Below are 18,270 nucleotides of genomic sequence, written 5' to 3'. Positions count from 1 at the left end.
GACATGGACAGACAAGCCCCATAGGCTGCCATTATGTGGCTCAGAATAGGATACTGTGCCTTTAAGAGAACTTTCCAGAACTTCACAGTATCCCAGAATGCCCTGCAGGTCCTTCCTACTTTCAGTTCTTTTTGAAGGCGGAACACGCCAGACCTGTAGCATTCCTTACATAAATATCTCTCCACCGGGGAGGAGGGCGGGCGCTTATGACTATAACAGAGATACCCCTACTACAGAACTGGAGTTACAGAAAAGAAACTACTCCTTCTGTAGTAGGGGATCTCTGTGTATAGTCATAATCTAGTAAATAGAATGGCAAGCCCATCCCCACACCAAAGCGGCGGTGGAGAAAAGAAAATCAACACCACTATTGTGCGAACAAATTCCGCAGCGAAGCCTGTCCAACCTGAGCATCCGCCCTGGCATCAGTGTCCAGACAGTTATGCTTAGCAAAGGTATGAACCGACTTCCAAGTGGCGGCTTTGCAAATCTCTGCAATCGGCACATTACGGAGCAATGCTGTCGTGGCAGCCTTGCCCCTGGTGGAATGAGCCTTAGGCTTACCTCCTAAGGTCTTATTAGCTTTCTGGTAACATAGTTGTATGCAGGACACAATCCACCTAGAAATGGACTGCTTAGAGGTCGCAAGACCAGTCCTGACTGAACCATAATTGATAAACAATTGGTCTGACCTACGAATATCTTTGGTCTTATCCAGATACAATTTCAACACCCTCCTAACATCCAGGGAATGTAAAGACCTTTCCGCTGGAGACGAAGGATTCTGAAAAAACGTAGGCAAAGTTATAGTCTGGTTGACATGAAAATCAGAAATAACCTTGGGAAGAAATTTAGGGTGAGTACGCATAACAACCTTAGCAGCATGAAATACAGTATAAGGTTCATTACAACACAACACCTGAATTTCACTCACCCTGCGGGCCGATGTAATGGCCACGAGGAACGCCGCCTTCCAGGACAGGTGCTGCAACGAAGCCTTATGAATAGGTTCAAAAGGCTCCTTCATCAAACTGGACAGCACCACATTCAATTCCCATGAAGGCGAAGGAAGCCTGACAGGAGGGAACACTTTCTTCAAGCCTTCCAAAAAATCTTTGATCACAGGGATCTGGAAGAAGGAAGTCTGTGAAGGGCTTTTCCTGTAGGCAGTCAATGCAGCGAGATGAACCTTAATGGAATGAACATTAAGGCCAGACCGCGCCAAATGCAGAAGGTAAGGAAGGATGACATCTTCCTTGCACGTCGTTGGGTCAAAGTTCTTGGACACACACCAGATACAAAACCTCTTCCACTTGTAAGCATAAGAAGTCCGAGTGGAAGGTCGCTTAGACTCCTTCAGTATGTCCATGCAATCTTCGGGAAGATTCAAATGGCCATATTGCACTATCTCAGGAGCCATGCCGCCAAACTCAAGGACGAGAGGTTGGGGTGCAACATCTGCCCCCCGAACTTCGTGAGAAGGTCCGGCCTGCACGGCAGCCGAATGTGTGGAAGGAGGGACCGGTGTAGCAGGTCCGTGAACCACCACTGTCTGGGCCATTCCGGGGCAATCAGGATCATCCGGGCCCTGGACCGGGACAGCTTGATCAGCACCGCTGGAATCAGGGGAATGGGTGGAAAAGCATAAACAAAGCTGTTCGACCAGTTGATCCAGAGTGCATTCCCCAGCGTCCCTTGCTGGTAGTACCTGGAGGCGAAGTCTCGGCATTTGCTGTTTTCTGCGGTGGCGAACAGATCTACGTCTGGAGTCCCCCACCTTTCGAAGACTTCTCCTAGCACGTCGTCGTTTATGACCCATTCGTGGTTTTCCTGAAGCAGTCTCCTCAGTGCATTCGCCTGAACATTCTACACACCCGGCAGATGGGTAGCCGTTATCGTCAATCCTCTGGCCAGAAGCCAGCGCCAGATCGTCCGCCTCCCGAGACAAGGTGCGCGATCTCGACCCCCCCTGCTTGTTGAGGTAGTACATCGTGGTCGTATTGTCCGTCTGTACAAGCAGAGAGTTGGTCCGGAAGGACGGAAGAAACGCCTTCAGTGCCAAGTGAACAGCTCTGAGTTCCAGGAAATTGATGTGATACGTGGTCTCCGTCTGAGACCACGTTCCTTGAATCTGAAAGTCTTCCGAATGCGCTCCCCAGCCCTGGAGAGAAGCCTCCGTCATGATAGTCTGAGTGGGAATGTCCTTGTGGAAGGGAACCCCTCTGAGGAGATTCTCCGCTGAACACCACCACTTCAGAGACTGAAGAGCATGCAGAGACAGTCGTATTCTGTCGTCCCAAGAACCTCTCCTCTGGTCCCATTGGTCCTCCAAGCACTCCTGCAGAGGTCTCATGTGTAGTCGTGCATGAGGAGTGAGGAAGATACAAGAGGCCATCGAACCCAGTAGAGAAGACACCGTCCTCACTGTTGTAGATGGAGCGGTCATAAGAGCCTGAGCCTTCCGAAGGATCGATCGCCGTCGCTCCTCTGAAGGAGAGACGCTTGCTGACAGCGTATTGATGGTGGCCCCCAAGTATTGAATGCACTGGACCGGGATCGGGACAGACTTGGACATGTTTATGTGCAACCCCAACTTGTTCAAGAGAACGCACGTCTTCTGAAAGTCTGCTAGAGCTTCCGAGAAGGAGGAGGCCTTGATCAACCAATCGTCCAGGTACGGGTAGACAAACACCTTGTTCTTCTTGAGGTGTGCCGCTACCACTGCCATGCACTTCGAGAATGTCCTGGGCGCAGATTTCAGCCCGAAAGGCAGCACTGTGTATTGGTAATGGTTGGTGCCGACTTCAAATCGCAGAAACTTCCTGTGTTTGTACGCGATGGGCATGTGGAAGTACGCATCCTGTAGGTCTATGGCACAAAGCCAGTCCCCCTGTTGCAACTGAGGATAAATCTGATGCAACGACAACATGCAAAACTTTTCTCTGCGAATCCACTTTTTTGCCTGCCGCAAGTCCAGAATGGGCCTGAACTCGTTCTTGTCCTTCTTGCGCACCAGGAAGAACCGGGAGTACAGACCTCTTCCTCTTTGAGACAGAGGTACGTCTTCTATCGCCCTTTTCCTTAGCAGGATATCGGCCTCCGCCTGGAGCTCGCGCAGTTGAAACTGTGAGCTGACCGGCGGGATCGCTGGAGGAGGGCTGATGAACCGAAGACTGTATCCATTGCAAACAATATTCAGCACCCACTTGTCCTGAGTAATTTTTCTCCACTCTGCCAGAAAAAATTGAACGATTCCCCCCACCGGAGCGGGTAACGGTTGACGGGGAAGTAACCGCTCAGGGTCGAGACCCGGCCGGGCCCTTGTTCGCGGTAGAGGACTGTTGACCCCCTCTACCCTTCTGACGTTTCTGGAAGGGTCTCCGGAACTGCTGCTGTTGTTACTGCTGCTGTCCCGAAGACTGTCCCCATCCTCTTCCCTGCGCGCCGTAGCGCCTCTGGAAAGGCCTGAAGGATTTCTTCTCTTTGGGCTCCTCCAAGCCCACAGCCGTCAGAGTCTCGGCCTCCGCTTTCATGCGGGCCATCTCATCATCTGCGTGTTTACCGAAAAGGGTCTCTCCGGTAAAGGGCAGATTGGCCACCCGCTGCTGGGCCTCCGGCTTGAGTGACGTGAGCCGTAGCCAGGCGTGCCGCCGCTGGTTGATTCCATGGCAGTAACCATGAGCAGCCAACAGGGAGGTGTCCGCCGCCGCACTGATCACCTGGTTAGAAACCAGCATCCCTTCCTTGAGGATCTCCTGGAAGTCCTCCCTCTTGTCCCTCGGGAGCAGTTCAACGAACTGTTGAAGGGAGTCCCACAGCGCCCGGTCGTAACGGCCTAACAGGGCTGTATCGCTGGCAGCTTTCATGGCTGCGGAAGCGGTCCCACACGCTTTTCTTCCTGCTGAGTCGATCCACCGACTCTCCTTATCTGGTGGCACCGTGGATGACGTGGAGGTAGAGTGCAATTTCCTGGCCGCTGTCACAATCACCGAATCCGGCACCGGATCCATTCTCAGGAATGCAGGATCCGAGTCTGGGGCCCTGCACTTCTTCAGAAGCCGGGACGGGGCGGCCTTCACCACCGCTGGTGTGAGAAACAGCTCCTCCGCAGGTTCCTTCAGTCCAGGCACCAGAGGCAGAAGGGGGCGAGACAAGTGCTTCTTGTGAAGCGTTTCGAATATCACGGACGTCGTTGGTGTTGGAGCCGTCACCGTGATACCCAACTTCGCAGCCCCTCTCAGGAGAACCTCCTGGAATGTGGCAATGTCGTCCACTGGAGAGATCCTGGCCTCTGGAGAGTCTGATAATGCCGGCGAGTAGGAAGTATGGGTCCTGCAGGAATCCGTGCGTTACCTGGACCCCCTCCTCCTATGGCGGCGCCTTGATCTGGTGGAGGATCTGTGGCGACTCCTTGATCTTCCTCTCCGTCCGGAGCGTGAACGGGACCTCCTCGGCCGAGGACGATCAACCGGGCCCACTGGAACGGGCGATTTTGGTTTCGACGGAGCCTTAGGTCTAGGCGTACCCTTCGGAGGCGTCGGAAACTTAGGCAACTTAGGCAAGGAGGTCGACGTCGGAGGAACCGGAGGTGGCACCTCCGGCAATCCAGATCCAGGTTGCGGTGGAGGCAGCGGAGGAGGCGTAGGTGTCCTCGGACGGGGTCCCCTCGGCAATGGGGGAGGAGGAGTCACTTTCCCCGACGGGGTATAAACCTCTGAATACACCGAGTGCGGCGAACCCCCTTCCTTGCCAGCCTGGGACGTAGGTGAACCTCCTACGTTGTCAGGTCTTCCCTTCGGAGTCGAAGAACGACGACCATACGGCGAGTGTCGGCCTCTGGACGTCGAGCGGGTCTTCCTTGGCGTCGAACGCCGACGGTGTCTCAACGGTGTTCTTCCATGCCTCGACGTCGAACCTCGGTGCCTCGACGTCGAACCTCGGTGCCTCGACGGCGAACCTCGGTGCCTCGACGGCGAACCTCGGTGCCTCGACGTCGAACCTCGGTGCCTCGACGGCGACCTCATGCGCCTCGACGGCGACCTCTTGCGCCTCGACGGCGACCTCTTGCGCCTCGACGGCGACCTCCTGTGCCTCGACGGCGACCTGGCCCTCGACGGCGACCTTGACGGCGAGGAACTCACCGACGACGTACGCCTCCTCTTCGCCGACGGCGAACGGCGGTATCGCCTCGACGGCGAGCGCCGACGCTGGGGCCGTCAACGCCGATCGCTCAACGCCGACGAGGACGACGATGACACAGACACCGGTGATTTCGAAGGTCTGGTAACATCCCTCGACGCCGATCCTCGAGGTCGTTTCGTCTCCGACGATGGGGAACAGACCGCAGTCATTCCTTTCGACGCCGTAGTGGGCGCAATGGACCCCGGCGGAGAATGGTGACGTTTGCTGGTCTTCCTGCCCCTAGGGAGCCCCCCAGAGGCCTCAGCATGGGCAGAAGGAGCCCCTCCAGACCCACCTTGAGCCTTCAATCGTCTGTCCTCGAGACCCTGAAGTCTGATCTTCTTCCTTTCCCTCAGGGTCATTCCAGAGAAGCCTTGGCAGATAGTACACTCCTCTGGAACATGAGAAGCTGGAAGGCAGAGGATACACACCTCATGGTGGTCTGACCTGGCCTTTTTCCTGGAGCACTCCGGGCATTTGTCGAATAAGGCAGGCATCTTCGACAAAAACAGAGTGAGAAAACCAAGAAGAAAAGGCCCCACAGCACAATAAAGTACTTCAACTTCGAAAATCAGTGAAAAAACACCAAATAAATCCCAAAAGGGAGAGCTCAATGTTCCAGGGTCCTGCTAGCAGGAGCCGGAAAAAAGAACTGAAAGTAGGAAGGACCTGCAGGGCATTCTGGGATACTGTGAAGTTCTGGAAAGTTCTCTTAAAGGCACAGTATCCTATTCTGAGCCACATAATGGCAGCCTATGGGGCTTGTCTGTCCATGTCTTCCTCTCTATCATTCAGAGGGATTTTGCTGGTAAAGCAAGGGAAATCTGGACAGGCTGTGCTGTTTTGTGGATTTTTGGTGGAATTTCTAGCTGAAGTACTGGACAGTGTAGCCTGTTATAGGCTGCATTATATGTCTTTAAATTCTCTCTTAAGTGTCTATGCATTTCTGCATTTTTTGACACTGTAAGAGATTATTTCTGATTGCTCCGGGGTCCACGCACATGGGCGGGACTATTCACTAGATTATAACTATACACAGAGATCCCCTACTACAGAAGTGTTTGACTCGCTTGTGTTTTTCCCCGAAGTGCTTACATGTAAATAGTGCTTATAGAGTAATTGAATGAGGCTGTGTCCCTCCGCAAGTAAACGATCGGATCCCGGTGGGCGGGGCCAGAAGGGGACAGGGTGGCAACTCTCAGTGTAATGATTGTCTCCGGTGCAATCATTACACTGTGTTTTGCATCAGCCATGACGCAAAACGACGAGCACCAATGAAAATTGGAGGCGGAGCCGCGAGATGACTTCTGCAATCGTTTCAATTCCAACAAACCCTCGTAGGACAAGAGCAGCTCATGCACTGCTCACGTAAGGCTGAGACTTAATGCTAATGTAAAAACATAAACACTGGGACTGTAGGAAACTTCCTTGTGTGCAGATGTGCTCCTTGTGAAAGGACTAAATGCAGTCACTCAAAGTATCATTAACCAGTGGCTGAAGTAGGCTGCCCCACTGCCCCATGCTGTATGCTGTAAAGGGAGGAAGCGAAATGTGACTGACACAACAGTAGACCAATGGATGAATAGAGCTGGCGGAAAGCCCCATTAAGTAAGTGTATTATACATATCACGTTTGTAAACCAAAAATGTCTTGGCTAACTCCAGCCCTAAATATTCAAAAAGTCGACCCCGCTCCCTCGTAAAAAAAACTCCCAGGCTGTGAAAGTCACTATTTATTTAGTTTTTCAAACAATTTGATGAGCTTCTGTGTGAAACATGGAGGCCACTGAGCACATTTTCAGTACTTTCCGAGGAGCTGATGTGGCTTATCTGAGGGCTTAGATATTGCCAGGTTCTGGAGATGTCTAAATGTGGTGGATGGTTATCACCTTCGCTCCTTTGACAGTCGGCCGGCCACCAGCCACACTCTAAATGAGGTGGACAGACTTCAAATACAACCCAAAATCGGAGTCCGCGCTTTATTTTTTTAAAATTTTCTCAGCAGGATTCGTGGACCCAACACGAATTCTGATGATTAAACAAAATGCTTTTTTGGGACCCCCTGAGCAGGCCTAGGGGGTCAGGGTGTTTCTACCCTGCCCCCTTCTCTTGTTTTTCATCTTTTTTGCCCCCTTTTAATTGTGACTCGGTTGCCAAGTCACAAGATGGCTGCCAACACGTCCTGGTTTGGAGTGTTGACAGACAATCAGAGTGAAACTCGTGCCCAGGAGGGTTCGCGAATCCTCCTCGGTACTCAGTTATCGAAATTTTTCTTTTTTAAATTTCTCAGCAACTACTGAACGGATTTATACCATTAAAAAAAAGCATGCTTTCTAGACCAAGACCTACCTTTTTGCCAAATTGTAATTATATCTATATATGGAAATTGTATTTATAAAGCACCTACGACCCCTGATGAGGCATTGAATTGGTGTTTTCCAGTTGCCACAACCATCCCCTTCCCAACATTAACCCACAGAGTGCAGTTGTTTGTTTAAGAGTGTAACCCGTAAATGCCATCACAAGTTGGTGACAAATTTCTAAATGTAATATGCCTACCACGGTTACAGAAATACACAGCACTCCTTTATAAACCACTATATTACAAGGTCCAACACTAAAGAGCATTCATGATTTTTACTAAATGTGTTATAATAGTCGAGTAGTTAGCATTACAGTCAAAGAATAATTATAGTACTAAAGCATTGGCAAAATCAAATTACCACAGCGAGTATCAGGCATTACCAGGTCCCGAAATAAGATTAGCTAACCACCCCAAGACTGACGCCTATGAGCTACTATCCTAACACTTCACATAAAAATGCACTTCAATGAAAACTCTAATACAAGTTACAGTTAGTATGCAAGGACTGTCTCAAAGAATGATACCATGTGGGTTCCATGTTAGATTTCTTGCCACTTGACAAGCAAAGAAATGTTGAGGAGCAATTCAGGAAATGTTATTTTACAATGCCAAGAAGTGGCTGCAATGAAGCATAGGAATGTCCCTTCACCAACCAGGGCATTTGAAGTCCATGAAGCCTCACTGTGGCACTCTCTCGGCACACGTTCTAGATCCTTCCGTAAAGGGACATTTCTCAGGACTCTATAAAGTACTGCTTCATTTTTGACCGCTTCAATAACCCTGAGGGCATATGCGCCTAGATCAATGCGATGTTGCAGAACCTGTCCCAGATATTAGCAGTCTTCAGGGGCACCAGCATTGGCATGGAAAGATATGTCAGTGGCCATATTTAGCAAATTGTGTCCTGGCTGTTTTCCCGTTGCCCGTCTCAAGTGCCCATGTTGAGAGGGCCTTTTCACAGATAAAAGTTTACATGTGAAGGAAAGAGTGAGCGAGAATAACCAATGACTCACTGAAGAAGTATTGTATGGTGCACTACAATAAGGTGATTTGTAGAAATGCATTTGGACCTCATATATGCTGTCCATACACTGTCAATATACCATGCAGACCCTATGTAACATTGTTATGCACGTACCCTGGGTACTTGAGGGAACTCACACACATTTGGAGGTCGGGCTGAAGTCTCACAGAGAGCAGAGGCCAGAGAGAGTGACTGATAGCGCCATTAACATCTGCGACGACAGACACCCTGCAAAGAGATGGACACGCTATAGACATGTCTCATAGACACACGTAAAGACATCCCTATTCTCTTCACAAGCACACACCGACCCTGCAGACACACATTCTCCTGCAGAGGTAAATTAAAAACACACACACAGCTACGTTTCTCTGCTTGACAGGCCTCCTACCTGGCAGGCTCAAGGTCAGACAATGCCTCAAGCCAGCCTATGCCACAAGAAACCATTGCAATGACTGAAGCCTTTGCCTAGTCTGAGAGATGGGAACAAGAGAAAGATGGGTAAAGGGGCACAGGACAGCAGGGCAGCCTTGACATCAACTGCCTGGGGGACATGCTTCGAACATAGGGGTAGAGGGCAAGTCAACAAATTAACAGGGAGAGACGAATAAAGGATGTGCACACATTTCTCACAGTGCACTAAGATGCAGCACAGTGTGCACAGATACTTCACACTGCAATAAGATGTTGTGCAGTGTACAGATTTCTCATTGTGCAGTACGATCCACTGCAATGCAGTGCCACAGAGTCCTCACAGTGCAGTGTGATGCAGTGTCATAGATTTCTCCTAGTGAATTAAGATGCAGTGCAGCATGCTCAGATTTCTCACAGTGCAGTAAGATACAGTGTAGTGTGCACAGACTCCTCGCGGTGTTGTAAGATGTACTGAGGTACAAATATTTCTCAAGGTGCAGTAAGATGCAGTGGAGTGACAGATTCCTCATGGTGCAGTAAGACGCAGTGCAGCATGCACAGGCTCCTCACAGTACAGTAAGTTGCAGTGCAGTGCACAGATCTCCTCTTTAACTCCAATGATGCCCACAAATCCCCCCAGACTGGAAGGAAAGCCCACAGGGGCCCCCGGATAGAAGAGCCCAGCTCAGCCCCAGGGCCCCGGATAGAAGAGCCCAGCTCAGCCCCAGGGCCCCTGGATAGAAAAGCCCAGCTCAGCCCCAGGGGCCCCGGATAGAAGAGCTTAGCTCAGCCCCAGGGCCCCGGATAGAAGAGCCCAGCTCAGCCCCAGGGCCCCGGATAGAACAGCCCAGATCAGCCCCAGAGGCCCCCAGATAGAAGAGCCCAGCTTAGCCCCAGGATAGAAGAGCCCAGCTCAGCCCCAGGGGCCCGGATAGAAGAGCTCAGCTCAGCCCCAGGAGCCCCAGGGGCCCCAGGATAGAAGAGCCCAGCTCAGCCCCAGGGGCCTCCAGATAGAAGAGCCCAGCTCAGCTCCAGGGGCCCACCAGATAGAAGAAACCAGCTCACCCCTAGTGGCCCCCAGATAGAAGAGCCCAGCTCAGCCCAAGGCCCCTGACTAAAAGAGCCCAGCTCAGCCCCAGGGGCCCCAGATAGAAGAGCCCAGCTGAGCCCCAGGGGCCCTGGATAGAAAAGCCCAGCTCAGCCCCAGGGGCCCCCGGATAGAAGAGCCCAGCTCAGCCCCTGGGGCCCCCGGATAGAAGAGCCCAGCTCAGCCCCTGGGGCCCCCGGATAGAAGAGCCCAGCTCAGCCCGGCTCCTGAAGAGATTCCCTCCAGGATTATTCAGTCTATTTCTACAAACACAGCAGAAGGTGCTGATAATCTCCTACCTGAGCAGAGACCTGTGCAGACATGTCCAGGCTCTCTCCTCCCCATGGGGCTGGGAGGGCAGATCTGGGGTCTGAGGGGGGGGGGGTCTGTGAGGGTCTGTAGATGATGGTAACTTCCCACCAGACAGGGCTCCTTCCTCCTCTGCAGCAGGCTGGACACACCAGGAGAGGGAGGAAGTGATGTTACCAACGCTGCTGGTGCTGTCTCTGCCGCCGCTGACCCGGAAGAGGAAACCCTTCTCCCTTTCATACAATGAGCAGCTCATTGGGTTTCATCAGCAGGCGAAGAGTGCCCTCTGGTGGCTACTTACGGAACTGCCGCATCCAGGCTCCAGCAGGGAAACAAGATTTGGTACATGTAAAGACCTGGGATTTCAGATGTCACAGACGTGAATGTTTTTAAGGGTCAGACAGTTCAAGTACAGGCCTCACACTTGGCTGCTGCTGTGGAAAGGATGTATAGCTTCACTTCAGATGAGCATCTTCCAAACACTGAGTATTTACAGAAAGATGACAACTGGAAGCGACAGTCTGCATTTCAATGAATATATCTGTATTTCAATTAATATATCTGTATTTCAATTAATATATGAGCATGCCGGTCAGTTTTGCAATTAAACTGGGCAGCTTATTTATTTTTAAAATAATTTATTTGCAGTTTTTCATATCCACAGCGCAGTACGTAGCAAAGTAAACAGAGGAAAATACCATGGAGTTTTAAACACTAGATCAGTGACAATGCGGCATAGGTCATGTGTCAAAGTGAAAATTTAAGGAACAGCGTATTTCTAATTTTCCTGTGTCTGTGGCATATTGCAGATTTTTTAATACGGTTTTATATCCTGGAACATGATTGAAATGTAGGAACTAATTAGGTTTTGAGTTTCTGGTTTAAGAGCACAACTGTCTCCTAAAATATTAAGATAGCGGCCTCTTCCAGGCTTTGTTGTTTTGTTTAAAGTAAAGACCACCCTCTTTCAACAAAAATTCACTGACAAAAAATAAAGCAATACATTTATGAAACAATGAACTCCTAAGATCATAGAGCAATCAATTATGATCCAAACATTTCTTACAGTTTGCATTGTATCATAAAAATGAGTGGGTGTTACTGGCCAGAAGAACAGGGGAGGGGCATTTCACTACTCAAAAATATTGTTCACCTTCACATAGGCCCTTATATGACAGTACCCTCATCATCAATACACCATTGATTAGTGAGTGCGTCAACTCTTTGTAGCATTGTCATGCAAGCAGCCTTGGGTGCCTCGACGTGGACATTAGTTCAGAGGTGTATACATCAGAGCCCTAAAGCCTCACTCATCATGAGTGACCCTCACACATTTAGAGGTCATGCTGAAGTCTCACTGAAACTTGGTTCATTCTTCAAGACTATAGGGATAAACTAGAACATCACACATGACTTCTGGTGTGTGCTGAGTAGCATCTCACTAACTTTCTGCACAGAGCAGACTCCCCGTCCCACATTTTGGTGGCAAACCCTTTCTTATATTTGACCTTGAGCACTGCACATGTTACAGTTCTATAGAATGCTAATGTGAATGTCTATTTTAGTGAGACTTGGTTTTTAATTGTATCACTTTACATGTGTTCGCATCATGTCTATAAATTCAGTAATGTCTCTAATGGCCTTTTTTAATATCTCAATTCTTTATTGATTTTCCATATACAATCAGCATATAACAGGTATGAAAGATTATCGATTCAGCAGAGTCCAAGATACTGTGTAAACTAGAACTTGTGAGAAGAGAATACGTTGATAACAGGGAAGGGGGACGTGGAGAACACAAGGGGAAGGGACAGGGGAACAGGAGAGAAACGTCAGGGTGCCAGGCCACCTGGCAGCCCCTCAAGAAGCCAACTCCCACCCCCGAAGTAGTCAAGGGGCAGGCAAAGAGGACGGAACCAGGCCGATTGGTGTCAGCGTATACCACTACCCATGTAGGAAGGGACCCCAAACTTCTGCAGTTCGTTTTTCAGTTTACAAATAGGTCTTTTGTAAGTAGCAATGTTGTGCGTGTCAAAGAGCCATGTACTATGAGACAGTAGCGTGGTGGATGACCAATGAAATAAAAATCCACTTTTGCCTCTACGAAGGCTATGTAGTGTCCTCCAGTGGGGTAGCGGTGCAGTCTACCTAGTCTCAGAGGGTTCAAGCTAGTGCTGGCGCGTTTTGTCATGTGCCGGCAATATAAATAAAGGGGCGTGGCCTGGCTCAGGCAGTCGGGACCACGCGGTTAACTACACAAGCAGTGTCCCTTGCTCATTGCGACCCCAGCACTGATTACAGGCAGACGTGCATCGCATATCACACTGGTGACGAGGTGGTAACGAGCCCAATTACAGCAATCAGTGGGCTTTGTTCTCCGGAGTGGCTTAGAGCCTTTGATTTAGGCCTTGAAACCATGTGAGAACCATCAGCCCTGCGCAGGCCTGCTGGGTGCCCCTGGAAAGTCTGCTGCCTCCAGTAAGGGCCCTGCAGCCCCTGAGAGTGCCTGGAAAGAAGAGGGGCTATATCTGCACACTGTGTCAGAGCCCACGCACGTGTATGCCCCCAGCACCCTGAAAGAGGACACCACAGTGAGGCCTAGCACCCACAGGCCACAGACGGAGGACCCAACTGCGCCTTCGTCGCTCTCAGCCAGGCGGCTACTATCACGCCCAGGAGGTAGGCAGTGCAAGTGCCGCAAGGTGTGACTGCGTCTGCATCAATTCCCACCATTGAGCCCTTTGTGGTGGATGGCACCCCTCATCCCTTGACCCGCGATGGAGGGACTGGAGTGGCCGTCTCCAGATTTACTTTGAAGTGGCGGGTATAGCCCGGGACAGGCGCAGAGCCCTGCTCCTCCATCTAGAAGGCAAAGACATCCACCACATTTACAAAACCTTAGCGGAGGCCACACCCAAAACGTATGTGACGCTGCTCAACGCCCTGAATGCACACTTCGAGCCGATGGTGAACAGGGACTATGAAAGATTAATCTTTTGCTAAGCAAGAAGCGGAGGAGGTGTTAGACGCATTCCACGGACGTTTAAAAAAACTGGCCAACACGTCCGGATTTTAAATTGAACAGGAAGAAATCCGAGGACAGATTATACAAGGGTGCCACTCGTCCAAGCTCAGAGTAAACATCCTTCAGGAGTCAGGCAAGTCTCTAGCGGACATCGTCATCCTGGGCCGGTCAAAAGAACTGTCGCAAGCCAGGGCATCCCATATGGAGGCTGCCCTCCACCGACCTATGAAAACGGAACAAGTCAACGCGGTGGAAAAGGCAAATGTGGTGAGGCCAAAAGCACGCCAAAACTCAGGAAAAAGACAGCAAGATAAGAGAAAGGAATGTGGCTACTGTGGAGGTGCGCCCCATCGCATGCAGGACTGCCAACTGAGAGGGAAAAGGAGCACTGCTTGCGGATGGATGAACCATTTCGTGGCAGTATGCCGGTCCTCGAAGACATTGAAAGAAGCAGAACAGACAGTGGCCGAAGCACACGACAGTGAGGACATGGATGATGACACAGGAGACTACCGGTCCACTATGTGTTCGCAGTAGACCAACCGCGACGGAATAGGAGACGACTTCCAAGGTACAGAATCAAGATCCACCACCAGGATTTCCGGACTGACCCTACACAAAGAAAAGTGCCAGTTCTTAAAGAACAAGATCAGTTTCTTTGGCTACACATTCTCTGACAAAAAAGTGGCCCGGACCCCCAAAAGGTGCGAGACGTCTAGTAAGCCCCAGCACCCTCCTTTATATCAGAAATAAGGAGCGTCGTAGGGATGGTGAACTTCTGTGGGCGGTTTGTCCCGGACTTATCCAACCTCACAAAGCCCCTCAGGGAAATGACCAATTCCACCACCACGTGGCAGTGGGGCCCTGACCAGGAACAAGCCTTCAAGGACACTAAAGCAGCCCTGTCGGCAGACACTACACTGTCATACTTCGACCCGGCCCGATCCACTAACGTCTCTGTTGATGCCAGCCCATATGGGCATGGAGCTGTGCTCACGCAGTTAAAGGAAATGGAGAGTGGGCCCCGATTGCATACATGAGCCGCTCCCTGACAGACACAAACAGAGATACTCGCAGATAGAACGAGAAGCGATCGCCATCCACTGGGCCTGTTGACACTTCCATGTCTATGTGTACGGCCATCCATTCACAATGTCCACCGACCTTAAATCCCTCATTCCCCTGTTTCAAGGGTCAGCATACAAGCCTCCCCCGAGGATCGAAAAATTGATTCTTCAGCTGCAGGGGTATGACTATCGAGTAGAATACAAGCCAGGCTCATCCAATCCGGCGGACTACCTTTCGAGACATCCTAGGGCCGCCACCAAAGCGGAAGAAGAGGATGCTGAAGACACTGAAGAATATGTCTGGCTCGTATCGGAAAGATCCGACCACTTCCCATGAGTCTTGAAACCATTATAGAATCCACCCGGACCAATGAATGCCTGCAACTGGCCAAAATAGCGGTTCAAGCGAACAAGTGGCGCCCCATTCAATCCACTATGACCAGACGGACGCCGCAAGCAAAGGCCATCCTGGAGTCAATTGTGCGTGTCAAAGATGAACTTTCGGTCAACAGCGGCGGCTGCCTACTCAGAGGCCCACAACTGGTGATCCCATCAAGCCTTGCTCAACAAGCCATGGATCTCGCACACAGGGGACATCAAGGCATGGTAAAAACAAAGAGCCGGCTGAAAGCCAAGGTGTGGGTCCTGGGGATGGACCCAATGGTTGAACAGACAGCTCATCGTGCCGGGTATCAGGCCAACCAGATCGCCCTCACCCCATCATCACTGAAGAAAACCCCCAACGGCCATGGGAGTGCCTGAGTGTTGACTTCGGACACCTTCCGGATGGACACTATGCCCTGGTGATCATTGATGACTACACAAAGTACCCCGAAATCAAGATTGTAGAAAGTCAGACAGCCACGTAAGTAATTACTAAACTAGAAAAAACCCTTCCAACCCATGGAATATTTGAGGTGGTGAAAAGAGACAATGGCCCACCTTTCCAAGGACAATAATTTGCAGACTATCTCAAGGCTTGGGAAATTCAACACCGGAAAGTGACCCCGCGCTGGCCCCAAGCAAATGGGGAAGTAGAGAGGTTCATGCCCACTCTCAACAATGTAATACGCATTGCGCACGCTGACAGAGCACCCCTTGAGAGAGCTGTATACAGATTCCTGTTAGAATACCGGTTGACGCCCCATCTCACGACGAGGCAGCTCAGAGGCCGGCAAGCATGGGCCGAGTGGTGCGAGACACCAATCTCGCATCACCCAAGCTGGACCCGTCTCTGATTGATGCCAGCACCGACCAAAGAGCCAGAATGTCAGCCATTCATGTAAGGGACAGAGTGTAAGTCAACGGCAGGTACCCCGGGAGTACGTTCCGGCTTCCGTTCGAACATCAGCCATGGACACACATCCGCCGAACCAGCACAATGATAACAGCCAGGACAGGAACCGAGGAAATCACACTCAACATATCCTTCTTCAAAAAGGTACATGCCGGGACTACAGACCAGCCGCTATCGGACAACCTGGGTGCCATAACACATCAACCGCCAGAGGAGGAAGGAATGGATGATGACCAAGGGATGATACCCGCAGATGATCTGAACAGATCTGACCTTGGCACCCCTTCGCTGTATGGAACGCCATACAGTTCACTGCCAAGTCCCCCGGCGCGACCTCCAGAGGGTGGGGTCTCGCCGGAACTGACCTCGTCATTGCCGTCCTCACAGGGAGAACACTCTAGATATGGCCTGAGAAGCAATCCGGCTCCATCCTCCCGCCCAGCAGGGTTCATGGTATGATGTACCAAGGACTGGAATCTCATAGTGACTGGTAACAGATTTGATTTGATTTGATTGTACACTTATATAGCGCGTACTGTCACCCTACGGGTATCCTGGCGCTATTGACTGAATTAGGTGACCAGAATTGAACCAAGTCAAGCCCAGGTGAGCAGATAAGGGGAAAATTTTAGGCTTTTGGGAAGAGCCAGGTTTTCAATCTCTTTCGAAACTCCAACAAGGTATCCATTTGTCTAAGACTAGTCGGAAGGTCATTCCATAGGTGATTTCCCACCACATTGAATGCCCTTCCGCCAGATCTGGCACGTTTAAATCTGGGGACCATTAAAAAGCCAGCACTCGAAGAGCCGAGTTACCTCCTAGGTTGGTACCACATAAACTTTTCTTGTAGGGGAATAGGGCCAGTCTTATGCACAGCTGTAAAAATCATACACAGGGCCTTAAACTGGACTCTTTCCTTAAAGGGTAGCCAATGCAGCTCTTTCAGAGCCAGGGTGGAGGATGAGCTTCGCTGCTGCAGATTGTACTCTCTGTAGACCCTGCATGACATATTGAGGGGCACCTGAATACAGAGAGTTACAATAGTCAAGTCTGCATAGCACGATGCTCCTTACCACCAGTGGACTTGACTCCAATGGTAGTAGTGGGAGTATTTTACATAGTAGACGGATTAAGGAGAAGCATACATTGGCAGTTTTGCTTGCGTAAGACTCCAACTGGAGGTTATCGTCAATCAAAACCCCCAGGTTGCATACCTTCTTCACCTGCACTATTGGTTTCTCCTCCGGAGAGAGTTTAAAATCACAAGGTAGGGGTTTAGGGATCCTCCCAGAAGAGCAGTACAGCACTTCAGTTTTTCCGCTGTTAAACTGGAGAGAATTTCCCCTAAGCCAGCCCGCCGTGCAGTGACATAAAATAAGGGCATTCCCGTTGTCGGCTCGCATACACAGGTTGTCCATCATAGTGACGAGCGCTGACTCCGTACTATGTCTCGGACGAAACCCAAATTGGTCTCTATCCAGCAGGAGATTATCCTCCAAAAAACCCGACAGTGTCCTACTGACTACCTTCTCCAGGATCTTAACCGGGTAAGGTAGGGGGGAAATTGGTCTAAAGCTGGTGAGGTTGGATGGATATAGTGTAAGTTTTTTTGTGAGTGGTGTTACCATCGCCTGTTCCCCTTCTAAAGAGAATGCTAACTGGGCATCGTCAGCATAGTTACCTAAGCTGACCCCAAAAGACTTGATAATAGGGAGGAGGGGCTGCAAATATACATTAAAAAGGATGGGACCAATCGCAGAGCCCTGCGGGACCCCATGTATTACTGAGGATTTAGCGGGGGGAAATGGTGCCAGAGTCACTTCCTGCTGTCTCCCCACCAATTAGGACTGGAGACACTGTAATGCTCATCCTTTCACTCCTATTCTCCTAAGCCTTTCCACTAGGATGGTATGATTCACCGTGTCGAATGCTGCCGACATATCGAGAAGCACTAAAATAGTGGCATTCCCGTTGTCGGCTCGCATACACAGGTTGTCCATCATAGTGACGAGCGCTGACTCCGTACTATGTCTCGGACGAAACCCAAATTGGTCTCTATCCAGCAGGAGATTATCCTCCAAAAAACCCGACAGTGTCCTACTGACTACCTTCTCCAGGATCTTAACCGGGTAAGGTAGGGGGGAAATTGGTCTAAAGCTGGTGAGATTGGATGGATATAGTGTAAGTTTTTTTGTCAGTGGTGTTACCATTGCCTGTTTCCAGCTTTCCAGGACATGTCTTCCATCATTGATTGGTTGCAGATCTGTCTCAGCCAAGGGAAGGTTTCTTTACCAAACGTCTTCCAAACTTTATGAGGAAGGGGGTCAAGAGTAGACCCTGATGTAACACTGTAAGCTAGACCGTTAAATACATCGGTGGTGAGGACCGGAAAGCTATCCAGAACCGACGACTGAGGTAGGTCGGCCTTCGGCAGTTGTTCTACCTCATCTACGCCCTCACTATTAGGAATGAATGTATCAAGGATTTTGGAAATGTTGTCCT

At 50.5% G+C, this 18,270-nt stretch overlaps 1 protein-coding gene across 1 annotated transcript in view; it reads right to left on the bottom strand.

The window, feature by feature from the left end:
- The window catches only part of LOC147737227 (uncharacterized), a 50,650-nt gene extending 40,110 nt beyond the window's left edge, over positions 1-10,540 (bottom strand). Inside the window, exon 1 of the mRNA XM_086919761.1 lies at positions 10,370-10,540. The gene's annotated coding sequence lies outside the window, so the exon portion shown is untranslated. The remainder of the gene's footprint in view (positions 1-10,369) is intronic.
- Between the last annotated feature and the right edge of the window lie 7,730 nt (positions 10,541-18,270).

The sequence above is a fragment of the Lissotriton vulgaris genome, chromosome 1_1, assembly GCF_964263255.1.
Source record: "Lissotriton vulgaris chromosome 1_1, aLisVul1.2, whole genome shotgun sequence".
In the NCBI taxonomy this organism is placed as follows: Eukaryota; Metazoa; Chordata; class Amphibia; order Caudata; family Salamandridae; genus Lissotriton; species Lissotriton vulgaris.
Note: the sequence above shows the minus strand (reverse complement) of the source record. Positions and strands in the feature narration are given on the sequence as shown.